Source organism: Macaca fascicularis, chromosome 10, assembly GCF_037993035.2.
Source record: "Macaca fascicularis isolate 582-1 chromosome 10, T2T-MFA8v1.1".
NCBI lineage: Eukaryota > Metazoa > Chordata > Mammalia > Primates > Cercopithecidae > Macaca > Macaca fascicularis.
In genome coordinates this window covers 29866926-29894512 of record NC_088384.1, presented here as the reverse complement: position 1 = coordinate 29894512, position 27587 = coordinate 29866926, and the positions used below count along the sequence as shown (strand labels likewise).

The following is a 27587-nucleotide window of genomic DNA, read 5'->3' as shown; positions in this document are numbered from 1 at the left end:
GCTTGCTTGGGTTTTTTTTTTTTTTAGATACAAGATCTTGCTATGTTGCCCAGGCTATACTCAAACTCTTGGGCTCCACTGATTCTCCTGGCTCCAGAGTAGCTGAGACTATAGGTGCACTGTGCCTCTCTCTTTCTTAGTAACAAAAATTAAGAAAGACAAAGTAATATAAGAAAAACCCAAGAAACTCAAATGTTAACATTTTACCATACATGCCCAGGCCTTTTTGGGTATGTCATTGCTTTTAAGGTCTAAACTTTTCTGGGGTACCTAAAGACAAATCAGAGGTCTCCATTTCTACAGGCAGCCCCCCAGGTCCCCAAGTGGAGGCCCCACCTGTACTGGTGGTGCCATGAGACCTTTGTTTGAGGAGGGATGCTCAGGGCCTGGCTGGCAACTGCATCCCAGCCAGTGAATGACGGTTCTGTGCATGGCGATTCTGCTCTTTGGGGAACTTCCCTCCTCCAACCAGGCTCCGTGTCAGACGCTGGCTCAGGCTCAGCCACCTCTGACTGATTTGAAATGAACAGAGGCCACCCTACCCTTCTGGGGGATGTGGGTGCCAGGAGAATCTCATAGACATGTACCCTATTCATGGTGATGACAGCACACTGTCAGTCTCTGTCCTGCAGGGCTTGTAGGTCCAGCTGAAAGCAAGGAGTCATGATTGGCAGAGGCCCTGGCGTCTGTTCAGAGGCTGCACGGGGCAGCAGCCCACACCCGCCACTTCTCCAGTCCTTAGTCAGAGGCAGAGCCTGACTGTGGCCAGCATCTCCACCCAGAGGCCAAAAGAGGTAGAATAAGGAGGGGCCTGCCAGACACCCCTGGAACCCAGGGCCCCACTGCTCCCAGAGCCCTGCTGCCTGGGGCTCCCACCCCCCTCCTCCCTCTGCCCCTCCCAGTTGGGAGCTGATGCGCAGGCTGGCAGACTCTCTCCACCCGGCTCCCATCACCACGGGTGCTATGTGGAGCTCAGTGAAGGGCGAGCTGTCCAGCAGCAACTTCAGTAACAACTCCTGGGGGCCTGGTATCCACTGCTGCTGTCTGGGGAACTGTGGACGCTGTTCTCCCCCTGCACCATGAACAGCTTGTGGCAGGAGGAGCCCGCAGGCCACACCAGTCCCGTGGTTCAGAATCAGGCCCAGGAGGACCCAGAGCCAAGCCCTAAATCAAGCAGCTGGTGAGGCGGCTGGGAGGAAGCCCCTCTGTGACCCCTCTAACTTCTACCCCCACCCAGCCCTGTCCAGGCAGCTAGCCTGCAGGAACTTGTCCTTAATGTCACCTGAACACAGTCTGTGCTAGTACAAAACACCCTGTCATGACCAAGCCACACGTCCCCCGTCCGTGAAGGCTGTCTCCCGTTTTATGGGGAGCACAAGCTCTATGTCAGCAGTTCCTGGGTACACAGAGACCACTGGCTGGGCTGGGTGAATGAGCAGTACCATCGTGTTAAAAATACACCTTCCTGGGCTCCACCTATAGAAAACTGGACTCATAATCTGGGTAGGACCTGGGATTTGCACAACTAGAAACCCCAGGTAGTTCTGGAGTGAAGCCAGGTCACAGAGCCACTGTCTGACTCCAGATAAGGCCACTGCATCTGGCCTTGTGTTTCCATCCCTTGATTTAGGTGATGGTTCATTTCAGCCACAAGGCAAGCTGCCTAAGAGCAGAGACCACACCTCATGATGTCTGCACACATTCAGATGCATGCACACATTACGACAGTGCTGATCACAGTGCCAGGCCTAGAGAGGGACTGAGCACAGGCATCAGATCCATGGTAAGGCAGGAGAATCGTTTGAACCCAGGAGGCAGAGGTTGCAGTGAGTCAAGATTGAGATGGTGCCACTGCACTCCAGCCTAAAAAAAAAAAAAAAAAAAAAAAAAGTATGGAAAATGTTAGCACAAATGGAGAAAATTACCTTAAGCCTTGAGAGCAGGCAGGTGCGAAAAGGCAGGCCTGGGCGCCCTCCCAGCCCGAGTGGGCTCAGGAGGCCCTGCATACTCTGATCGGGGGTGCTCTGAGGGGCAGCAGGGGCCCTGGTGGAGACTGCTGGCAGGAGGAACCCCAGAGCCATGAAGCCTGGGCATGGGATCACATTGTCCTGCATCTGCTCTGCGGACTAAGAACCCAAATCCCTCAAAGTGAGGAGTACCACTCACTGGGAAACAGTTTTTGGTTCAGGCTTCCCACAGGCCCTGGGAAACCCTCAGCTGTCCTGAAAGCTCTGTAGGGTGAGACCCCACCTTCCCTCCCACCCCTGAGAAGGGCCTGCACACAGTAGGTGCTGAGTCCATGCACGAGAACAGGTGGTGCTGGGGCCCCTGGGGCTGAGCAACCCAAAGCCCAGGAGTTCTCTCCCTGGTGTGTGTGGGGTTCACCCTGGGACCAGGGCTGAGGTGTGCTGGCTGCTCTCCTATCTGGGGACACTCACACCTATCCTCAGTACAGGCTGGCAGGGGCTGCCAGGCTGGGGAGGCTGTGCCTGGGCTTTCCTTGGGTACTTTGAAGTAAAGGGTGTTCCCTGCCGAGGCAGGCATGTCACTTGAGGCCAGGAGTTCTAGATCAGCCTGCCAGCATGGTGAAACCCCATCTCCAGTAAAAATAACAAAAACACAGCGCGGTGTGATGGCACACACCTGTAATCCTAGCTACTCGGGGGCTGAGGCAGGAGAATTGCTTGAATCCGGGAGGCAGAAACTGCAGTGAACCAAGATCACACCACTGCACTCCAGCTTGGATGACAGAGCGAGACCCTGTCGCAAAACAAACATGCAATTCTATAGGCCTAGGTATTCACAAACCATGTTCATCAATGCGCGTTTTTAACCAACGTGTAGATAGTATACATGAGGTGAGAGTTCACCTAACTTAAAATTGGCATCTTTGTGGGAATATTTCAGAAATAGGAAGGTGAGTCCCATGGGAGGTGCTGGGGGTGGGCCGGGTGTGTGGTGCCTTTTAGCTTCCCAGTGTCTGCTGAGTAAGTATCCAAGGACAGGCCCTGGACCTGAGGCTGGGCCTGATGGACCCAGCCCTCCTCTTCCCTGCCCGAAGTGTGTGCCCAAGTCAGCTCCACCGATGCCCCTGCTGTGGCTGCCCCACCCTAAGAGGCAGCAAGGAAGGTGGGTAACCCGGGGGTCCAGCCCCGGACCCTCGGTTCATTCAGACCTCCCCACACTCCCAGCGCTCCCACATGGCCTGAGCATCCTGGTCTCACAGCAGCCTGCAAACCCGCAAACCCCACACCCCTCCACTCCAGGCTCAGGCTCAGCCTTGCAGCCTCTCCTCTCTGACGGGCCCGTCTGCACCCTGCCCTCTGCGGGTGGATGCCAGCTCCCAGCCGGCTATCAGTGACTGAAGGTCCTTGTGATTTCCACGTGGTGGCTTTCATCGAGGGCTCGGTGGGCAGAGGCCCTGGCTGAGTGAACAAGGCTGACAAGGCTCATGGCTGTGTTCTGGATGCAGGCCCGGCAGATGTTTGAGGGGGAGGTGGCGAGCCTGGAGGCCTTCTGGAGCACGGGCCTGGTGCAGGCACTGAGGCCCATGAAGGTCATAATTTTGTCAAGAGGCGGGGCCACCTTTGTGATGGAGCATTTGAAGATGAGCTTGAGCAGGTGAGTGTGTGTGAGACCCATATGCACACACACATACAGGCAGAGAGACTCAGTGACACAGAGACACAGATACGGATAGAGGGGGTAGTGAGAGAAATGGAGTAGCCTCTGGCTGAGCGGTCCACACAAGTTCCGAGTTACCAGAGGCAAGACCAAGAGTTCCCTCCTGCCATTTTTAATGGAGAGAAAAAGTAACTGCTTTATATGAATTTTTTTTTTTTTAGATTAGTTTGGCTGTAATGAGGCTGCATACTTATTTTTAAACAGTCGCACTCTTTTGCCCAGGCTAGAGTGCAGTGGCACAATCTTGGCTCACTGCAATCTCCGCCTCCAGGGTTCAAGTGATTCTCCCACCTTAGCCCCCTGAGTAGCTGGGACCAGGTGCCCACCACCACAGCCGGCTAGTTTTGGGATTTTTAGTAGACGGGGTTTCACCGTGTTGGCCAGGCTGGTCTCAAACTCCTGACATCAAGTGATCCACCCACTTTGGCCTCCCAAAGTGCTGGGATTTCAGGTGTGAGCCACCGCGCCTGGCCGCCTTTATACTTTATAGCACATTAATGCCAGCTCACTTTCGGCAGAATGAAGCTGATCTATGAATTACCTGGAGTTCTTACACTTTTTTCTTTTTTTCTTTGAGACAAGAGTATCACTTTGTTGCCCAGGCTGTAGTGCAGTGGTATGATCTCAGCTCACTGCAACCTCCACCTCCTGGGTTCAAGCAACTCTCTTGCTCAGCCTCCCAAGTAGCTGAGACTACAGGCACCTGCCACCACGCCCAGCTAATTCTTGTGTTTTTGATAGAGATGAGGTTTCACCCTGTTAGCCAGGCTGTTCTCGAACTCCTGACCTTGTGATCCACCTGCATCAGCTTCCCAAAGTGCTGGGATTATACGCATGAGCCACCACGCCCAGCCTCTACGTTTTCTTCTGATAAAGTCATACATAGTCATTGTATAAAATGTGGAAAATACAAACCCATGTGAAGACATAAAGCCACCATAATTCTTCATCAGCAAAGAACGATCGCTGTGAACATTTTGGCATATGATTATCATCCCAGTCTTTTTTTGCTGTTTTTGAAATGGGGTCTCACTCTCTTGCCCATGCTGGAGTGCAATGGCACGATCTCAGCTCACTGCAACCTCCACCTCCCAGATTCATGCAATTCTCCTGCCTCAGCTTCCCAAGTAGCTGGGATTACAGGCGCCTGCCACCTCACCCAGCTAATTTTTGTATTTTTAGTACAGACAGGGTTTCACTATGTTAGCCAGGCTGGTCTCAAACTCCTGACCTCAGTGACCCCCCCCCCCCCACCTCGGCCAGCCAATGACCCTCACTGGGGTGCATGCAGCTCCTGGGACTTGAGCTTCCATCATGGGCGCTGAGCAGACCCAGTGGGCTTCCCCTGATGTGCCAACCCAAGGAAGCCGCCTGGTGCCCACACTGGCATTTTCTGGCACCTCCAGGGGTTCGCTGGTGCTCACCTCACAGCCCTCCCATCTGCGGGGAGTTGGCCAGTTGGCCTGGCTGATCCCAAGCAGCAAATGGTGCTGCTCCCAGGAGGGCTGACCCCAGGCTTGGGCGGGGTCTGCAGTCCTGGCCGCCTCCCTGGGAAGTAGCTGACCTGGCTGTGGACTCCTGCACCCGGTTTGGCAACCAGGGGTGGGGGAGACTGGCCTGGAGGGTCCATTCTGAGAAGGGTCCTGAAGCCAGAGATCCCATAGCCAAGCCCCACTCAGGTCTCACCTGGGCTCTTGGGTGCTGTGTGCCGTGTTACTCTCCAGTCGCTTAGCATAATTGAAGGCTGCTGCTGAAGCTCTGGCAGATCCCAGCTGGAAAAGGCAGAAGCTCCTTCCTCGAGCTGCAGAACGTGGCTGGAGGAGTTGGCTCAGCTCAGGGTGAGGATTCACATTGGGGCTGAGTCCAGAGATGAGTAGGTGGGAGGGTGCAGGAAGGACCCCCAAGCCCCCTGGGGAAGAGGCTGGAGACAAGGCCCTGGTCCGGCACTGGGCCCTGCAGGGCTGTTGGGTGGCTGTGCCAGGGCCACCTGGGTTTTGCCTGAGTCTTGGCAGGGGCATCCATGACATGGTCAGCAGTGGTCATTGGGAACATTCCCCGAGTGTCTCGGGGGGTGTCACAGAGACCAGCTGTGCCGTGAGGCGCTCATGCCGTTGCACAGGAGGACACCAGATCAGGTAAGGAGCTTCAGTCAAGCCTGGCTCGGTTTCTGCATCCTCCCCGGAGGGGGATCCCCCGCCTGTGCCCCCAGCTTTTGTTTGGCTGAAAGTTGGGCCTTAAGGCTCCAAGCATCGGAGGGCTCAGGGTCTCTTACCCCAAAGTCCAGGCTTAGTTTCATCCCAGAGGATCCTCCTCCCCCAGGGCCCCACAATGACTCAGGCCAGGACTGCGAGGTGCCTTGGTGGGCTGCAAGGAAACAACTGGCTTCTCAGACACAGTACCAGGAGCTGGCCCTGCGGGTCTCCACAGGGCGCCTCTGACTCATGTCCCTGTCCCACATAGAATGCTGTGGCCTTGAAGTGCCCCTCAGGAAGTCTTTGTGTGCCCCCCCATCCTAGACAGAATCAGCCCGTCTGTCCCTGCCCTGCCCCAGGGGCCGTCTCCCCAGCCCCAGAACTTCCCCCAGGGATCCTGGGCCTCTGAGGGTGCAGGTTCCAGGGAGACAAGGGGCTGTCCCATCTGGCTACCCCACCCCCACCGGGTCCGGTGCCAGGCAGGCGGGAACCGGCAGGTGGCTTTGAACCCCGGCAGTGTCCCGAGGCGGCAGGTGCCCTGCCCCTGTGCTGGCCTCCAGGCCTTTGCATGCCTGGGTTCCACCCTTGACAGCCCCTCACTCTGCACTCAGAAATCAGCGCAGGGCTGCCAGGGGCTCACGGGAGCCCAGAGTGCGCCCAGCCCAGGTCCTGGTCCTCTATCCAAGGCTATTGTCTGACCCAGCAAGTCTGTTGAGCGCCTACTGTATATGCATACAGTTGAGGGGGAATGTTGTTCGGCCTCCACATTGCACACTAGTCTGGTCCAGAGAGCTGGACCAGTTTAGGGGCATTGGGGCCCATCCCCCAGGGCATGGCCACACCCACTGGGCTTTGCCCTTGCTGGCTGCCCCCACCCTGCCCCCTGCTATGCACTCTCTCCAGGTCCTGGGCAGTGCTACCTGCCAGCCTTCTCAGAAGGCCTCCCTGACCTTCCCACTGCACTCCATGCCTCCCATGGTGGTCCTCCCTCCTGACCCTTTCGCACCACCATGCCACCTCCTATCAGCCTCGGGCCACCTTCCCTTGCACTGTCCCAGGGCAGCACACAAGACAGCAGCCGGGGGGACATGGAGTGGCTAGGAACATCAAGGCCTGGCCCCAGTGGTCTGCTCTGCCCATCCTGACCCAAAGCCTGGGATGACCCCTCCTCGCCGGAAGGCAAAGGAGGGTTGGATCGGCGGAATCCATCACCCAGGGGGCAGCTCCCACACGCTGACTGTACACAGCTCTTAGCTTTCTGAAGAGCCAACTAAATTGTTTCAACAGCAGAGGGGTTACTCTTTTCTGCACTGCAAGCTGAGGCCCCAGGAGTTCTTGCACCCTACTAGCTGCCTCTCAGCCTGGGGCTGGCCCCAGCCAGCTGTGGATGCCCATATGCCTGAGGCCAAGTCGGCTTGGGGACCTGGGACCAGCCTGTCCGGCATTCCTGGACTCAGCTGCCTGCTCCAGGGAGTGATGAATCTGATCCAGGCCTGGCCCCGGGTCCATGACACGCTAACAGGGCCCCAGGCAGACCTGGAGTGTTCCTACCCCCATCCACTGAGAACACATGGCAGCCCTGCACCTCCAGCCTCCTCCTCCCCCATTTTCACGTCTCCACTCCCCGCACTGCTGCTGTGCTGGGGGACCTGGGGACATGCGGGGTTTACAGGGGCCTAGGCACACCTGGCCACGCCCTGCCTCAGGGATCACATGGCAGAGCCCGGCACCCCACGGCCCCTGCTTGGGATGCTCCCTACAGGTCCCAGGAACCACTGCAAGGTGGGTGCGGGGCCTCAGAGCCCTTCCCCTGAACTGGGGGCTTGCAGTCACCCTTGGCTATGGAGGTGGTGAGCCAGGTCTGCCTACCAGAAATGAATTATTTCTGCAGCAGCTGCTTTGCCTGCCCGGTGCCCCCACTGCCCTCACTGTAGGCCCCATGGCTTGTTCTGAGTGTCCTGCGTGTGTGCACATGTGTCTGTGAGCATGCTGCCTCGTGTGTGCGCTGTACGTGTGAGTATGCTGTCCAGGTGTGCATGTGTGCTGCCCACATGGGTGTATGTGAGCATGCTGCCCAGGTATGCATGTGTACATGTGTGAATATGCTGCTTGTGCATGTGTGTGTGAGCATGCTACCTATGTGTGCCTGTTTGTGAGCGTGCTGCCCACGTGAGCATGTGTGAGAGAGAGCATGCTGCTGTATGGGCATGTATGTCTGTGTCTACTTGCCGTGCCATGGTATGTGCCCTCCTGGGCTCACCTGCCCCTTCATCTCCATGATGCCCTATGGTCCCTGACTCTCCCCTGTATCCAGTTCCTTTCTCCCCCACCCTGCTCCCCAGCCCACCCAGTGCTGATGGGGGAATCAGGGACCAGAGTGTGTACCTCTCCCAGCCTCGCTGTGTGACTGGGAGCTAAAGAGCCCTCTCCGGGCCCACTGCCGCTTCACTATCTCCCAAGTGAGGTTACTTGTGCACCTGACACAAGCTGAGCTCAGCAATTACATCCCGGTTGCTCCAGCTCTGGAAGGGGCCCCGAGGATAGACCCAGGGTCACAGGTAGGCTAGTCTAGGCTGCAGAGCTGACCACAGTACAGGGCGGGCGACCAAAGGGAGCCACGGAGTGACAAGCAAGAAAAGAACCCCCAGCTCTGGAAGGTTTGGGTCCCCTCAGCCCCTACCCACAAAAATGAAAATCATCCCTGGGCCTTGACTGACGCTCAGCTCCTGCGCCTGGCTGGCCTCAGTGAAGACAGGAAATCCATACCAGGCTGAGGGATGTTTCCAGCCAGGTCAGACCCATTGGCAGGGGAGGCGAGTGGGGGCGGCTGCTCAGCAGCAAGCCTGGCTGCCTCCCCTCCGCAGCTCCCAGGCTGAAATCAGGCCGAAATCTCCAGGCCGGCTTCCTGCAGACCTGAGTACACCAGGCTGGGCTATCACAGGGCCAGGTCCTGCTGGGCTCTGTCCAGCTTTGCTGGGTCTCCGGCACACAAGCCGTGACCCCGGGGCGCAGCCGGAGCCCTGGCAGCCCAGGTCCTCACACATAGGCAGCGGGGATGCAGGTTCTACTCCACATCCCAGGAGCCAGCACAGGGGCCAGAACACGAGAGCCCTTGCTAACCAGGACGGAGCCACCCACCAGAAATGGATCCTCACCCTCCGGCCGCCCCCTGTACCCTCTTCCCCTTCCCAGGCCTGCCTCAGGGTCTGCTGGAGCTTCAAAGGTCCCTGCTGGGGTTCCACTTCACTGCCTCGGCACAGCTCATCTCCCACCTAGGAGCTGTCGCCCTGGATACCGCCTGCTCCCACAGCAGCTCAGAAAGGCTTTTTCTGAGCCTCCCAGACCCCCTGGCCAGGCAGGAAGTGATGGCATCAGCATCCCCTCTACCCAGGAACCAGCTGGCCAGCTCAAGAACATCTGTGGATAATTAAATGAATGGACGAACAAAACAACAAATGCTCTAGGCCTCCCCACAGAGCTTAGGGTTGCCCCAGGTAACTGCACGAAGAGGAGCTTCTGGGCCCTAAGGATGGGGAGCCCAGTCCACAGGGCCCTGGACCCAGCCTTGTTCATTGTTCCCATCAGCGCCGAGGATCAGCTACAGGACAGCGATGCCCAGTCTGGGCTCGGGTGCCCGAGGCCTGGCGCCAGCCTCCCTGATGCACACAGCTGGGCAGGGTGTATACGGTCTGCAGGAGAAATGGAAGCAGAGGGATTGGAAGCTCCTGCTGCTGCTTCCCAAGTTGCTCCCATCTGCCCCTGACTGCTTGGCAGGCTGGCCCTTTCTGGTGTGGCACCACCACGTGGCTGGTTTTGGCTTGTGGGGCACGTTAGGAGTAGGGTACGGCACGCCTGGGTTCCACGCACGACCTGCAGGCTCAGTCTCTCTCTGGGATCCAGCAGCATCTGAGAGGACCATCAAATGACTTAGAACAGGGCCTCACCCACCCACCCTGTGGGGGTTTGCTGGGCCTCTGGCCTGGGTGCCCAGACATGTAGCCACTGTCCTCTGGCACTGGCCAGGGTGGCCTCTGTCTCCGTTTCTCTCCTCCAAGAGGTGGCTCTGCTGCCAAACCAGCTCTTCCTGCTGGTTCCTCCCTCCTCCAGGTCAGACCCCCCAACCCATTCCCCAGGCCTGCCTGTGGAGGGGTGTGGACAGCCCCCTGTGCCTGCCTGGTGACCAGTGTCCACTGCACTCTCCCAGGCCAGCCGAACCTGGCACACACTGGGTGTTCCCTAAATAGCCATGGAGGATATCATAGTGACCCCCCATTTTATTCAGGGGTCATCAGCTCCCTGACCTTAAGGCCAGGCTTTCCCTGAGCCCTAGATGTTATTTGGAGGGGGGCGGGGGGGCACACCTCCAAAGCCATGTTTTCATTAGCAAGAGATGAATAATTAATACCACAGCACCTTTGAAAACTGTACACTAAGGAAATAATTGAAAACATGAAGGTAAAAATGAAGAGAAATTCAAAACAACTCTGGGGAAAATCAGTAAAAGTAAACCAATTATTGGGATAATTTAGGAACAAAACAAAAAGATAAAAGACATACAGAAAATAGCAACAAGCCAGAAGGTCTTCCTTATCAGAGAGCGCTTTCAATGTTACTGGATTAAATTTCTCAATGACGGCAAAAATGACAGAATTATACTTAAAACAAGATTTAAACATGATCCTATTTATATGCTTTTCACAGCGAATCACTTGAGACCCAAAGACACGAATAGGTTAAAAGAGAAAACAGCGAAAATATGAATAGTAAGAGAGCAGGGGTAGCAAAAGTAATTTCAGACAATATAGACTTTAAGTTAAAAATGCTTAGAAGAGACAAAGAAGGGTGTTATAATTGAGAAAATAATCAATTACTCAAGAAGATATAATAGTTGTACCCAGATCTGTACCAAGAGATAGCTCTTTAAAATACATGAAGACCGATTTGAGACAAAAATAATATGTAGATCTGTAATATAAGTTGGAGACTTCATTTCCCCACTTTTAATAATGAATGGACCGTCTAGGCCAAGTGCGATGGCTCAGGCCTGTAATTCCAGCACTTTGGGAGGCCGAGGTGGGCAGATCACTTGAGGTCAGGAGTTTTCAGACAAGCCTGGCCAACATGGCAAAACCCTGTCTCTGCTTAAAAAAAAAAAAAAAAAAAAAAAAATACAAAAAATAGCTGGGCATGGTGGTGGACATCTGTAAACCCAGCTACTCTACTGGCTGGGGCAGGAGAATTGCTTGAACCCAGGAGGTGAAAGTTGCTGTGAGTGATGATGTCACCACTGCACTCCAGCCTGGGAGACAGAAACTCTGTCTTAAAAATAAAGAATTAAAAAATAAACAGACCATCTAGAGAGAACAGAAAATAGAGAATTTGAACAACACTACAAACCATTAGACCTGCCACACATGTAGAAGACACTCCACAAAACAACAGTGGATCACAGTCTTCTCCAGTGCACATGCAACATTCCCCAGAATGAACCCCATTTTTGGCCATAAAACAATCTTCAAGTTTGTTTGTGTTTTTTTTTTTTTTTTTGAAACTGAAGTCACACAGGGCATCATCTAAAACCACCATGGAATGAAGCAAGTGCAGGGGAGGAAAAATATTTTTTTCTTCTATTCGACTTACGTTTATTAGCTAGAGACCCCTATATCCAAAGGAAAGTTTAAACCTGTGTATTTTTTATGTGGTTAGGTGAATAGAAGATAGTGTGGAGAAATGCGATACATGATAAAGAGTCTGCAGTGAGTGTAGTAGGCTGGGGAAACCTAGTTCAGCCTGTGTGCTCGATTCTTCTCAGCACTTTTCTGTTTTGGAGACAAGCGTGCTCCTTCCCAGCTCTGATTAACAATCCAAATTTACAATTCATGGAACAACAAAAAGAAAAGAAAACCTAAACCATAGCCCACAAAAGGAAGGAAATCATCATTAGAACAGACATAAAAAAATAGAGAAGAGAAAAACTGTAAATATCAATGGAATGAGAAGCTGGTATTTTAAAAATAGCAACAAATTAACAACTTAGGTAGACTTCAGATCTTAAAAGACAGAACTAAAATCAGAAATTTGGGACAAAACTACCAACCTTATGGAAATTTAAATAAATACATAAGCAATTGTATGGCAAATCTTAGGAGATACGGACATATTCATAGTAAAACACAATCAACAATCTGATCCAAGAAGAAATAGAAAGAAATTAACAGAAGCATAGAAAAGCAGGAAATTAAATCAGTAACGGAAACTTCCCAAAACAACAAGCTCAAAACCAGATGCCCTCACTGGCCATTCTGATAGTGACTTAAAAGAGGAAATGATACCAATATACTCAATCTCTTTCCAAAATAGATTAGGAGGAAGCACTTTCTAGCAGTTAAGAGCCTAACATTAACCTGATACAAAAGGCAAACAAGAACAGTATAATTAAAAAACAAAAAACTAAAGGCTAGTATTCCTTAAGAATAAGCATGCAAAAATCCTCAACAAAATAAACCAAATCCAACCATAAGAGAAATACAGGATTTCAAGGATAGGTCTACATAAGACCATGAATCGATGTGAAACATTAACAGAGTGACAGAAAAAGCATATGATCATCTAAGTAGATGTAGAAAAAGCATTTAGCAAAATTCACCACACTTTCCTGATAAAAATTCTCAGCAAATTCAGAAGGAAACTTCCACAAACTGATAAAGGGCCTTTACCTGAAGCTACAATGTACATCACATTAAATGGTAGAAGAGTTAAAGCTTCCCTACTAAGATCAGAGACAAAACAAGGACTCCTGCGCCTTCACAACCACTATTTGACATTGTACAGAAGTTTTAGTCAAAGTGCTTAGGCAAAGAAAGAAATAATAAGTATCTAGGATGAAAATGAAGACGTAAAATCATCCTTATTTGCACATCACAGGATTCTAAATGTACAGTGTCCCGAAGAATCTACAAAATAAATTAACAAAGGGAAAAAACATATTGAACAAAGTTTCAAGGTACAAGAACAACTGCTGCTCTTAACAAATTTTTCTGTTACCCTGCGCATTAGTTCTCTTGGCCTCAATTTTATCTTTACAACTGGAAGGCTTATACTATGGTTATGAAACTGTTTTCTTTAAAAAAAAAAATCCAAAAAGACTTGAAAGGGACCTATTAAAGATGGAATATGTGAATCTCAGAGAGTGGAGCCCAGTTGGTGGAGTCCTGTTCATTTCTGTGGGAATTCATGAAGCTCAGCAAAGGAAACGTTTTTGTGGAATGCGGGAATGCATGTTCCCAGGTGTATTAGTAAGATATTCCCAATTTTCTTAAAACAACACACAAGGATGTGTAGAAATCCTCCCACCACCAACTATGAATGGTGTGGATGAAATAAAAATAATAGAGGAAAAGATGGCAAGGATGATGATAATGATTTAAGTACACAACTAAGGTCTAGTGGCAGAAACATCACATTACCAATTCCAATGCAGCTTTGCTTTTTTTTTTTTTTTTTTTTTTTTTTTTTTTTTTTTTTTTTAAATAGACGGATTCTCACTCTGTTGCCTAGACCAGAGTGCAGTGGCATGATCTAGGCTTACTGCCACCTCTGCCTCCCAGGTTCAAGCAACTCTCTGCCTCAGCCTCCTGAGTAGCTGGGATTAAAGGCACCCGCCACCATGCCCGGCTATGTTTTTTGTATTTTTAGTAGAGACAAGGTTTCATCATCTTGGCCAGGCTTGAACTCCTGACCTCGTGATCCATCTGCCTCAGCCTCCCAAAAGTGCTGGGATTACAGGCATGAGCCACTGCGCCTGGCCTCAATGCAGCTTTTCTTATAGAGTGGGGGGCATCAGTCTTAGTTCCTATATATTTAGGAATTGAGGGTTCCTGTAGGGTGACACTGCATTTCTCTGGACTTTTATGTTTATCACAGAAGAGCAACAGGTTATCCTGCATTCTCCAGTCTACAATCAAAAACCATGGACCAAATAACATTTCAGCCCGAGACACCGTTATCAGAATTGCACCTTCCCCACCTTCCTGAAATGATACACAGGATCTTTCTGTGCTGTGGTGAGAAGACCACAGTGGTTCACATAGGCACAGAGTGAGGCCAAACTCCCTGGTCCCCACCTTCCCAGGTGACAGGTGCTGCACCGTCATCTGTAGGATGGAAGCTCCTGGGCTGAGTCTCAACCACCAGCAGGGGGCAGCAGAGCCGCAGCTAGGAGCAGCCAGGGAAGAGGCTGCGGCTTCCCAGGTGGTGGTGAAGAGGGAAGAAGCCCCGGGGAGGTCCACAGGACTCTCCACAGTCCATCCTATTGTTTCTAGCTACAGTGACCATGATCTGAGGGTGAGACTCACACAGTGTCATTTCAGAACATTGCCATGAGCCCTGGCACAGTGAGGGCCTCACCCGGGAAATGCAGCCAGAGGAGCTGGGCCCAGGTGTCAGTCTGGGCAGCTCCCACAGGCCTGGGATTCCCAAGGAGACGCCCGAGGTTGAGGTGCTCTAGGAGGGGAGCAGTGTGAGGATACAGGGCTCCCAGGGCTCTAGTCCTTCTCCTAGGATATCTGCCTGAGCCTCTTGTCAATCTCAGGGCCTCGTCCCTCCCTGTCCAGCAGTGTCCTGGGGAGCTGAGCCCTCTGTCCTAGGCACTTCCAGAGATGCCTGACTCCTCCTCCCTCTGCTTCTCCTTCCAGCTCCAGGCACACTGTGACTCAGTGGGCAGCTCCTGTGCTCAGGGGAGTCTCAGGTGGGTGGCATGGCACATTCAGGATCCTGGTGCTGGGTGGGCATCTCCAGCCTCCTGAGATGCTCTCCAGAGAGACAGGGATTCTCACCTGCCTTAAGCCACAGCTCTGACTCCAGAGCTATCCTTGTCTCAGTGACACGATCTGCCTGGGTAGAGGGACCAGGGACCACCCACCCTCCAGAGTTCGTGGTCTGTGCACATACTGAGAGCTTAGGACTCTGACAGAGAACAAGGAGCTTATAAAGTTGACTTCTCAGTTCGGTCTGGGTTTCTGGTACTTTTTCGAGTTTACATAATACATTGATGAGAAAAACAGTAAAGAAGTGAAGAACCAAGAATGCCAATTTTTAGCCTACTTTGAGGGATGGGGATGTCATAGAAGGAGCAACACCAAATGTGAAAGGAGGCTAGACATTGGGATGCATCCACAGAAAAGCAGGTGGTGGTTCACCGAGCAAACTGCCACACAGGAAAGACTACCAGTGATCCTAATGACTCAGAGCCTCATTCTCATGAAATGACCAGGAGGGACCAAGTGAGTTTGGAAAGCCCAGAGAGGACAAAGAAGAGGAAGACGATGGGTCCCTGGTCTACCTGCTGCTGAGTCAGGTGTCATCAAGGATCTCTGAGCAGGGCCCAGCTCAGCCGCAGCCCAGGCTCTTGGAAGGTCCACAGCCCTGCTGAGCCTGGTCCAGGACAGAACACAGACCAGAGAGGTTTGGGACAGTGGCTGTGTGGCCAAACCCTGGGATGGTGACTATGACCAGGGGCCTTGGAAGTTGAGGCTGATTTTCTGACCAGAGAAGCAGATGGAGGAAGCTGGGGAACCCACCTCTTCCTCCTTGGTCTCCTGCGCTGCCCCCACAGCTGCTTTGAGTGACATCCCTCAAAGAGGAGTCCAAGAGGATGTGCATTTGCATAAACACCAAACACTCACTGCCCCAAAGGGCCTCCTGAGAGAGGATAAGAGACACCTGGGAAGCCCAGATGTGCTGTGGGCTCAGGAGACAGAGCTCTAGGTATCTCACCATGGACTGGACCCCTCATCTGCTCCCCCTCCTCACTCTTTACTCAGGTGCTGCCCCCAGGCCCTTCCCTAGGCTCAGCTCCCACTGAGCTGAGACTGCCCAGAACCCTGAGCTCACCTCAGGCACAGCCTCAGGGTGCGATCCTCTGGGAATAGGTTCCTCATCTTCAAGCCCTCTCTCCTCCCCTCTTTCACGGGTTCCATGGCATCCGATGAGCTGACACAGCAGTCATTGCTGTCAGTGTCCCTGAGACGGATGGCCAGGATCACCAGTTGTGGAAATACAGTGGGGAAAATTATGATCATTAGTACCAGCTAAAGCCAGGCCAGATCACTGTGCTGGCCCTATATACAGATCACTCCCAGTCCTCGGGGTCTCTTAGTGATTATCGGGGTCTAGATCAGATCAGCCAAGACAGTCACCCTGACCATGAGTGGGACCCAGCCGAGGATGAGGCTATTAATGTCAACTGAGTGGCAGCAGTAGTACTCAATCCACGTTGACTCAGGCAGATGGGGAAGTGAGACAGACACAAACCCCTTCCCAAACTCTGTCTTCCTTTTCTTCCAGCCCCAGGAGGACTGTGGACAAAGCCATGAACAGGTCTGGCCCAGGTCACCTGGATCCGGCCCCAGGCTGTCCTTCCCTCCAGCCCTCCAGCCAGGCTCTGCAAAGGGGAAGTCAGCAGTGAATTGGGGTTTGGCAGAACAACTGAGACCTCAAGTCCAGCTGAGCAGAATGTCAAGGGAGAAGATGTACATTTTTGTCAGCGGGTCACTACGGACATTAATGAGTGGAACCACTCCGACTCACTCCTTGATTCCTGGACCATGAATTTTGGCTATGGGAGGAACAGTGCCACATATTAGCCACTAACAAAATATACCCCATCCTGGAAGACATAGTCCCAATCATACATGTCCTTGCCACCTCACTGGCATAGTAAATGAGTCTTCTAACAGCCATTAAACCATTCATTGAAGCCACATGCCTCAGAATGCTGGGGATGATGGCAAAACACTTGAATTCTATGAGGACGGGCCCATGGCAGCCCTTCATTTTTTTTTTTTTTTTTTTTTTTGAGACGGAGTCTCGGGCCGTCGCCAAGGCTGGAGTGCAGTGGCCGCATCTCAGCTCACTGCAAGCTCCGCCTCCCCGGGTTCACGCCATTCTCCTGCCTCAGCCTCCCAAGTAGCTGGGACTACAGGCACCCGCCACCTCACCTGGCTAGTTTTTTGTATTTTTTTTTAGTAGAGACAGGGTTTCACCGGGTTAGTCAGGATGGTCTCGATCTCCTGACCTCGTGATCTGCCCGTCTGGGCCTCCCAAAGTGCTGGGATTACAGGCTTGAGCCACCGCGCCAGGCCTCATTTGCAAATCAGTTCCTTTATCAGAGCCCCCTGTGGAATACCGTCACGGTGGCTGAGGCATTGTGTAGTTCAGGGATAATGGTTTTGGCAGAAGCATTGCAGCCAAAGAAAGCAAATCCCTCTCTAGAGTAAATGTCAATTATGCTACCAAAAAAAGAGCTAATCCTGCCATGATGGAAGAGCTCTAATGAAATTTATCCCAGCCAGATGCTTTCCTGCTTCCTGCAGAGAAGGGCATCCTATAGGGATCTTCCTGCTGGTCCCTGCTGTTGTCAGATGGTCACTCAGCAGTGGCAACCTCAGGCCATGCCCAAGGAAACTGAGACACCAGGCACCAATGAGCCCTTAACTAGAAAATGCACCTGCGAGGTTCCTGCTTGTATCTGTGGGCTGCAGAAAGCAGAGCTCTGGGTGTGTCTCCACCCCTCTCTTCCTCACTCTCTGCACCGGTGTGGGTCCTGACCTCAGGCTCAACCTCCACAGGACCCTAAGCCTGGCCATAATCCTGAACTCAGCCTAGAAGTTGCTGACAGTGAGCTGCACATATTCGTGAACTTGCAGGCTCTTTGGTCTTCTAAAGTCTCAGCTGCTCCCAACAGAGGTGGCCATGAGATACCTGTGCCCCACCTGCTCCAGGAGTAGGGCAGGCTACAGAACAGAGAGAAGGAGCAGGAATGAAGCCAGGCCATGTAGAGTGCCAATACAGGCTCCCACCCCAATCCCCACAGATTATCCAGCTCTAACCTGCGGCACGGCCCTGCTGATCCCACCACCTGCAGGCTGAGGTGAGTGCCTCACGATGCCCAGGCCATGATGGGAGATGGCAGTGTACCAGGTGGACACAGCCCTGCTGCCAGCCTTACCCTTACACCCCCTCCTTCCCTGCCTTGGTCAAGCCCTGATCCTCAAAGCAAATTCAGGACACTTGGATTAACTCCTGGATTTGCCATTGCTTTTCTCTATTGTCTTGAGCAATTCAGTCTTTCTGTTCTCATCTTAACTTTCTGAGAAATGAGAAAGCATACACTGACTTTAAGGGTTTTTTTCTAATTCAGTAATACAGATAAAAGGGCCCTATAAATTAAAGAGAAACTTGAGAGGCATCTGAATGAGGGGCAGAGTTCTTAGAATCCTGTTCTTCCTCAGAGAGAATCCAGGAAAGAGCCTTGGCCAAGAGCATGTTTTCTGCATGATGGGAATGGGCTTCGCCTTTCATCAAAACTCTAGACCAGGCTATTGTAGAAATCCTCCCACCAGAAACTCCAAACCTTTGTGATGAAATAAAATAACTAAAATAGAGATAATAATAATAATGATGATGATAACGGCAATGATGGCGGTGGCGGTGATGGAGGTGGTGATGGTAATGGTGGTGATGATGTGATGGTTGTGGTGGTGATTCTGGTGGTGATGGTGGTGGTGTGGTGGTTTGGAGGTGGTGGTGATGGTGGTGGTGATGGCAGTGGTGGTGGTGGTGATGGCAGTGGTGGTGGTGATGGAGTTGGTGGTGGTGATGGCAGTGGTGGTGGTGGTGGGGATGGAGTTGGTGGTGGTGTGGAGGTGGTGGTGATGGTGGTGACGGAGTTGGTGATGGTGGTGATGATGGCAGTGGTGATGGAGGTGGTGGTGATGGAGGTGGTGATGATGGAGTTGGTGGTGGTGGTGGTGGTGGTGATGGTGGTGACGGAGTTGGTGATGGCAGTGGTGGTGAGGTCAGTGGTGGTGATGGAGGTGGTGACAGTGGTGGTTATAGCAATTGTGATGATGGTGGCGGTGATAGAGATGGTGGAGATGGTGGTGGTGATGCTGCTAGTGATGGTGGTGGTGAGGATGGTGGTGGTGGTGGTGATGGAGGAGGTGGTGGTGGTGGTGGTGATGGCGTTGGTGGTGATGGAGTTGGTGGTGATGGAGGTGGTGATGGTGGTGGTGGTGGCGGTGGTGATGCTGGTGGTGATGGAGTTGGTGGTGGTGATGATGGCAGTGGTGGTGATGGTGATGATGGAGGCGGTGGTGATGGTGGTGGTGATAGAGATGGTGGACATGGTTGTGGTGATGCTGGTGATGATGGTGGTGATGCTGGTGGTGATGATTATGGTGGTGATGATGATGGTGATGATGCAAGTGGACAACTGAGCTTTAGTGCCAGAAACATCATGTATTCCCAGTGAGTTGTAGTTTCTCCTCTTGGGTGGAAAGAGCATCAGTCTTGGTTCTTAAATACACAGGAACTCTGGGTTCCTATAGGGGGTCACAAATGTTTCTCTGCACCTTGACACTTTGCAGAGAACCTACAGCTCATTCTGCTCTCTCCTTTCTTCCAAAAACCTTGATTCACAGAAAGGCATTTAAATCTTCAGTCAGGGTTACAGTAATTGCACCTGCCCCACCTCCCTGAAACACCACATTTGTAACCTCGCTGTACTGGGCAGAGCAGAGCAGGGTGCGTTACACTAGTATAGAGTCAGGCTGGACTCCCCAGTCCCCAATTTTTCCCTCTCTCCCTCTGCCTCCTCGCTCACTGCACAGGTGCTGCCCCCAGGGTCTCAGCAATTCATCAAGCCCCAGGGCTCTGGGTCCAGCCTGGCCCTGACTGTGAGCTCAACAGGGCCCTGCCTGTGGTGGGCAGGATGCTCATGACCCTGCTGCAGGTAGATGGGCTGGGGGCTGAAATCCCCCCCCACTGTGGTCCTGTGCTCACACTGCCCTAAGGGCTCTTTCATCCCTGGAACTGTGTCTAGGCCAGGCACGTGGGAAGATTTTCTTGGAGGTCAGTTTCTCAGTTTTAAGGCTTTCCTCTTTTCTCTCTCTGTAGGCTCCGTGGCCTCCTATGAGCTGACTCAGCCACCCGCGATGTCAGTGTCCCCGAGACGGACAGACACGATCACCTGCTCTAGAGATATGTTGGAGGATAAATATCCTTCCTGGTGCCAGCAGAAGCCGGGACAGGCCCCTGTGCTGGTCATCTATGAAGACGGCAGTCAACCATCAGGGATCCCTGAGTGATTCTCTGGCTCCAACTCAGGGAACACAGCCACCCTGACCATCAGCAGGGACCAGGCTGGGGACAAGGCTATTACTGTGCTACAGATCATGGCAGTGGGAGCAGCTGGCAGTGACTCGCAGTGACATGGACAGATGGGGACACAGGACAGAAGCCTCTCCCCCAACCTGGCTGTCGCTCTGACCCACCCTCAGCAACGACATGGCCTTCATTACAACTGACTCTGCCTGTTTCTCCTGCAGCCCAAGCAACAGGAGAATGGTGTCAGACTTCCATTTGTATTGTAGTTTTCACAAATAATTCATCTGAAGTCCAAATATCTTGCCACTTGAAATGCAAGCCTCTGCAGAGCCCGGCGCACAGGTTCAGAGGACAGAAAATGTCTCTAGAGAGTTTGATTCCTGCATTGGTGACCAAGTCTTTCCCCTCCCTTTCAACCCAGACTGTGGCAAGAGCACCCCCTACAGGCAGCTGAGTCTATGGGGAGAAGCTGTCTCAACAGGGACCCTGATAATTTGGGCTGAGGATTTTCCCATGCCCTCCCCTGGCAGGCTGGTCCCAAGATGCACAGAAAGAGGCGATTGTTATGGGTTCAGGGCCTCCATGGTCCTCCTTTTTTCTCTCCATCGCAAGTGACCTTTGGATTGTCACACCCCTCTCAGTCCCTTTCCTTCTCTGTCAAGTGCTTTTTGCAGATTCTGTGCTCCAAGGTCCTAGATCTGTAGAATTTCAGGGTAAGAAGTGCTGCTTACCCACAGGGGGCCCCAGGCAGCTGGCACAGGCAACAGTGTAGCTCCCCATAGGGCTTCATCATGGGCTCTGAGCGGAGGAGAGAAACCACTCCCCCGAGTGTCTTCAGTCCCAGGTGAACTAGGAAGAAGCCACTGGGCTCAGCTGAACACACCTGAGCCTCCCCTTTTTCTGGCCTAGCAGCATCATCTTGGATGCCCCTGTATGTGCTAAGCAGCCACCAAAGAACCCAATTACCTGGAAATTTTCCCTCATCACACACGACTACAAAAGACTCTTGTGCCCAAATTACTCATTTGTTAAAATAGCACAGTGAGCCTAAACTGGCTTGAATCCGGGACCCCTTTCAGGTTTGCCACTGTCTTCTCAGAGCCTCACACACACCAGACCCTTCCCACAGGGACCCAACTCCACCGTTCCCCACACAGCTCCTGGCATTCATTCCTTCTTTCAATCCTGACAGCGGTTGCAGAGACACTTCCCCATTAAGGTATCCCCTGGCTCTTATTATAATATGTCCTGCCTGTCATTTTCTGGCCAAATCTTTTAAATTTTCTGCATAATGTTTGTAACTGTAAGGTTCTTTCCTGTCATTATTTTATTAATTGACTGACTTGTGTTAATTATTTTCCTAACGGGTCAGCAATACATTTTTATTATTTTTTTTTTTTTTTGAGACGGAGTGTCGCTCTGTCGCCCAGGCTGGAGTGCAGTGGCCGGATCTCAGCTCACTGCAAGCTCCGCCTCCCGGGTTTACACCATTCTCCTGCCTCAGCCTCCCGAGTAGCTGGGACTACAGGCGCCCGCCACCTCACCTGGCTAGTTTTTTGTATTTTTTAGTAGAGACGGGGTTTCGCCGGGTTAGCCAGGATGGTCTCGATTTCCTGACCTCGTGATCCGCCCGTCTCGGCCTCCCAAAGTGCTGGGATTACAGGCTTGAGCCACTGCGCCCGGCCCAGCAATACTTTTTAACCACAAGAGCACACATATGAAAATCAGATGCACAAACAGCTAAAGGCATATTTCTCCCTGCAATAATACCCACCACTTTCACGAAGACGCCAGGCTCTTTCTCACTTTCTGTTCCACCATCCCTATGATGTTGGCTTTGTTTCTATCCTTACTGATGTAAGACCTCAGGGTGGCTGCTGCGGCTCCAGCTATCACTCCCATATTCAAGAGAAGTGCCTCATGAATCCAGTGGGTTTCTTTCCTTCACAAGAGCAAAACTTTCCTGAGAAGAACCTCACCCACTGACCTCCCATCCCACTGACCAGGCCTGAACCACACGGTCAGTCTCCATTGAGAAGCACCTGGGAATTGGCCGGGCATGGTGGCTCACGCCTGTAATTATTCCCAGCACTCTGGGAGGCAGAGGCGGGTGGGTCACCTGAGGTCGGGTGTTCGAGACCAGCCTGACCAACATGGAGAAACCCCGTCTCTACTAAAAATACAAAAATTAGCTGGGCGTGGGGGCGCATGCCTGTAATCCCAGCTACTCAGGAGGCTGAGGCAGGAGAATCACTTGAACCTGGGAGGCGGAGGTTGCATGAACCAAGATTAAGCCATTACACTCCAGCCTGGGCAACAAGAGCAAAACTCCGTCTCAAAATAAAATAAATTAAATAAATAAATAAATAAGTATAAAAGAAAAAGAAAAGAAAAAGAGAAGGACCTGGGGATCACAGGTCTATCTTTTCAGTGAATATAGAAGACAATGCTCGGGTTGAAGGTGGTCGGGACTATCTGCTTGGTCTGCAAACCCAGTGTTTACTGAACGGTGGAACCAACATGATGAGCAACTCACTTCAAGAACGCTGTGTCCCATTCCTGCTGAATTCCCAGCATGGAACGTGACCCAGACCAGAGTGGGTGGCGATAAACATTTGTTGGGTGTATGTGTTTCTGTCTCTTACATTGGAACAGCAGCCACCACTGACTGTTGGCTCTGTACCTAAAGTGGGCAGCAAAAAGAGGCTGTCCTTGAATTCTGTGAGCCCACTCCCCTGTGCCAAGCCCTGATATCACCCCCATGGCCACCCACAACTCAGAGTCATGTGCAGGGAGCCTCAGGTCGACCTGCCTTCTCCTCCAAATTCTCATGTTCATATTCTCATGGGTAACCTGCACCCCTTGCACCTGGTGTTGAGGCAGGCTTGGGTCACACAGAAAAGAGGGATGCCGCCCCTGTGGCCGGTAGTCCACAGATCAGGGAGTCAGGGACCTGATCAGCAGGTTCTGGTTCTACATCTAGACCCAGGAGGCCCCCGAGTCTCCAGTAGCCAGTGTAGAGTGGCCACCAGGGGATGCAGAGTCAGCTGGTAAAGCTACCTGGAGATGGGGGTGGACCTGGGTGACAGGGGGAAGCTGATACTCAGGGAGAGTCAGTGAGCACCACCTGAGACCTAGAAAGGAAGGCGGCGTTCATCTACAGCACTGTCCTTAACACTGAGGTACAAATTCTCCATGTGTTTCTCAGTTTTGTCTCTGGCCGATGTTGCATATTTGACATAGATCCAGACACTGTTTCCCCGCCACACACTGGCCCACTCTTCTGTGCTAAAACGCTGTCACTGCCACAAATGCTGTCCTCCCTGTGGGCACATTTATTTCACCTCCCTCCTGTTTGCTCTGAGAGCCTCCTCACTCTGCTAGACAGCAAAGATTTCTTTGAGCACGGAAGCTGTACCTGACCCTGACCACACATTGGGAGTACTGAGGCACAGCACCTGTACCCTGCTCCAGGAACTCACAGCCAAGGCCAGGAACTTACAGCATCTGCTGGATCTTTCAACACTCCATGTGAACATGAGAAGGGTGACACTAATTCTGGGAACCACCACTCAGAAGCAACAACAGGTCCCTGCGCATGTGCAAGCCTCATGGTGTCACCTGCAGAGTGGGATATCACAAGGATCACTGCACTGGGCTGAAAAGTGCCCTCCAGAGGGGGAGCTCCAACTACACCTACATCTGGACACTGCCACAAAATGTTTAAGGAAAGGACAGCCCATCCCTGGATTCCTAAATTATCCACATCACTCCTGAGCCAGGATCCAACAGAGAAAGGACCTGAAGTCCCAAAATAACCCCACAGTTGCCACTGTGACTCCCTGGCCACTTCCAGACAGGACAAGGAATGGCCACATGTGCAGGACATTTGATTGCCTGGCAGATGCACACGGAATTCCCCTCAGAGCTTTGCATGACCAGGGCAGCTCAGGAGTGAGGCCAGGACCCCACAGTCTACAGTGGGGACATCAGCCCAGATGGTGGGATCAGTAGGAGAAGAATTCTCTGCACTGGGACTGGGTCTGCAGGGCCCACCCCTCCTCTCTCTGTGTCCCTTGGGGTTGAGCCCTTCTCTGGAAACTACAAAGCTCTTCCAGCAGTAGCCCCCAACTCTGCTGATTTAAACCATGGGTTGCTCTCTCCAGTAACGGGATAAGAGAGGTCTTGGAGGAACCTGCCCAGCCTGGGCCTCAGGAAGCAGCATCAAGGGTGCCTCAGCCATGGCCTGGATCCCTCTCCTCCTTGGCCTCCTTGCTCACTGCACAGGTGCTGCCTCCAGGGTCCCAGCCAGCTGCCAAGCCCCAGGGCTCTGGGTCCAGCCTGGCCCTGACTCTGAGCTCAGCAGGGCCCTGCCTGTGGTGGGCAGGATGTTCATGACCCTGCTGCAGAGGGAGGAGCTGGTGAGGCTGAAATCCCGCCACACTGTGCTCTCCTGTGCTCACACTGCCCTAAGGGCTCTGTCATCCTGGAGCTGTGTCCAGGCCAGGCACATGGGAAATTTTCTTGGAGGTCAGCTCCTCAGTTTCAAGCCTTTTCTCTTCCATTTTCTCTTCTTGTAGCTTCTGTGGCCTCCTATGAGCTGACTCAGCTGCCCTCAATGTCAGTGTCCCTGGGACAGACAACCAGGATCACCTGCTCTGGAAATAAACTGGGGAATAAATATACTTTCTGGTATTAGCAGAAGCCAGGCCAGGCCGCTGAGCTTGTCATCTACAGTGATAGCCACTGGCCCTCAGGGATCACTGAGTGATTCTCTGGCTCCAATTTGGAGAGCACGGCCACATTGACCATCAGTGGGGTTGAGACTGGGGATGAGGCTATTACTGTACTGCAGACCATGGCGGTGGGAGCAGCTCACAGTGACTCCCAGTGACACAGAAACCTCTCTCCCAACCTGGCTGTCACTCTCAGGCTGCTCCCTGAGCAGTGACCATGACTTTCATCTCAAGTGAGGCTGCCTATTTCTTCTGCAACCCAAACAACAGGAGACTCCTGTCAAATTTCCATTTGTATCATGGTTTTCACAAAGAATTCGTTTCAAACCCAAACATCTTGCCACGTGAAATCCAAACCTCTGCAGAGACCAACCTGCCGGTTCAGGATGTGGAAAATATCTCTGGAGAGCTTGGTTCCTGCACCGGGGACCAACAGGCTTTCCTATCCCTTTCAACCCAGAGTGTGGCAGGCGCGCCCCCTACAGGCAGCTGGAAGAGCCCACAGGGAGATGCTGTCTCCATAGGAAGGGACCCTGAGTATTTGGGCTGAGGATTTTCCCATGCCCTCCCCTGGCAGGCTGGTCCCAAGACACCCAGATGTTATCGTTACAAGTCCAGGGCCTCCGTGATCCTTTTCTCTCTCCTTCCCAAGTGACCTTGGGATTGTCACACCCCCTCTCAGCCTCTTCCCTTCTCTGTCAAGTGCATTTTGCAGACTGCATGCTCCCTGGTCCTAAATAAATTTCAGAGAAAGAAATGCTGGTCACCCACATGGAATCCCAGACAGCTGGCTTAGGGCCAGAGGCACAGGCAGCAGTGCAGGTCCCCACAGAGCTGCATGGTGGGCACTGGGTGGAGGGGAGGAACCAGGAACCACTCCCCAGAGTGTCTTCAGCCCCAGTTGAACTAAGAAGAGGTCAACGGGCTGGCCTTAATCCACCTGAGCTGCCTCCGTTTCTGGCCCAGCAGCATCATCCAGGAGGCCCCTATATGTGCTAGGCATTCTCCAAAGAACTTGATTAATTAACGTGGAAATTTCCTGTCACCACACCTGACTACATATGACTCGCCCCCAAATTGCTCATTTGTTAAAATAGCACAGTGAGCCTACACTGGCTTGAATCTGGAACCTCTTTGAGATTTGCCACTGCCCTTTCAGATCCTCACTTCCCACAGGGCTGTGACTCCACCGTTTCCCACACAGCTTCGGGAACTCACTCCTACTTTCAAACCTGACAGCAGCTTCAGAGACACCTCCCAGTGAAAGTATCCCCAAGCTCGTATTCTAATATGGCCTGCTTGTCATTTTCTGCCTAAAACTTTTTAATTATCAGCAAAACATTTACAACTATAGAGTTCTTTGCCTACTGTTATTTTCTTAATTGTGTTAAGAAAGTACTTTGTGTTATTTTCCTAATTGTCAAAAATGCTTTTAAACCACAAGCACACACACATGAAAAATGGGCACAAACAGCTAGAGGCATATTTCCTTCTGCAATAACACGCATCACTACCTTGAACACACTGGGGTCTCTTTCTATTCCACTATCCCTATAATGTCGGCTTTCTTGTCATCCTTGCTGTTGTAAGACCTCAGGGTGGCTGCTGCAGCTCCAGCTATCACACCTGTATTCAAGAGGAAAAGGGCCACACAAATCTGTTGTGTTCCTCCCCTTCACAACAAAAACTTCCTAAGAACCACCCTACCCACTGAATCTCACAACCCATTTGACCAGTCCTTGGCCACAAGGTCAATTCCAGCTAAAAAGGACCTGGCACCGGTGTTTTCAGTGAATATACAGGACAATGCTGAGGTGGAAGGTGGCAGGGACTATCTGCTGGGTCTGTAAACCCTGTGTTTACTGTACGGTGGCGCCAACATGATGAACAACTCACTTCAAGAATGGTGTGTCTTGTTCCTGCTGAGTTCCCAGCATGCAACGTACCCCAGACCAGAGTGGGTCTGGATAAACATTTGTTGTGGTTCATGCTGTTTTGTCTCTGACATTGATGCAGCAGCCACCACAGCACGTTGGCCCTGCATCCACAGCTGGCACCAGTAAAAGCCAATCCCTAAGTCCTGTGACTCACATCCTCCAACCCAAGCCTTGTATTTCCTCCATAATCACCCATCACCCAGAGACATGTGCAGGCAACCACAGGTGGACCTGCCTCCTCCTCGGTTAAACAGTCATGTTTATAATATCATGGGTAAGGTGAGACCCTTGTACCTGGTCTTCAGACAGTCAAGGGTGACACAGCAAAGGGGAATTCCTCCCCTGGGGTCAGCAGTCCACAGATCAGAGAATCGGGGGCCTGAGCAGCTGGTTCTGAATCCACACCTGGACCAAGGAGGCCCCTGAGCCTCCAGCTGCCAATGCGGAGCAACCACAAGGGTGAGGCAGAGAGTCACCTGGCAAAGCCACTTGGGATTGGGGTAGGTCTGCATGACAAGGAGATGCTGACAGGCAGGGAGGGTCAGTGACCATCAGCTGACACACAGAGGGAAAGATAGCATTTTTTCCACTAAGGTACAAATTCTCCAAACCTTGTGTTTCTCAGCTCCATCTCTTGTCGATGTCGCATATTTGACACAGGTGTAGATACTTTGCCGCCCCCACACCCGTTGGGCCACTCTTCTGTGCTAAATGCTGTCACTGCCACGGAGCTCACCTTTGGTTTTGTGTCTTTCACCTCCCTCCTATTTCCTCTCAGAGCCCCCTCATTCTGCTAGACGGCAAAGATTTCTTTCAGCACCGAAGCTGTACAGCACCGAAACTTACAGCATCTGCTGGATCTCGCAACACTC

The 27587-nt window shown here is 52.2% G+C and overlaps 1 protein-coding gene across 2 annotated transcripts in view; it reads left to right on the top strand.

The window, feature by feature from the left end:
• LOC102119992 (immunoglobulin lambda-1 light chain) overlaps nucleotides 1-27587 on the top strand; it is a 306764-nt gene that overhangs the window by 251144 nt on the left and 28033 nt on the right. The gene's annotated exons all lie outside the window — the stretch shown is intronic.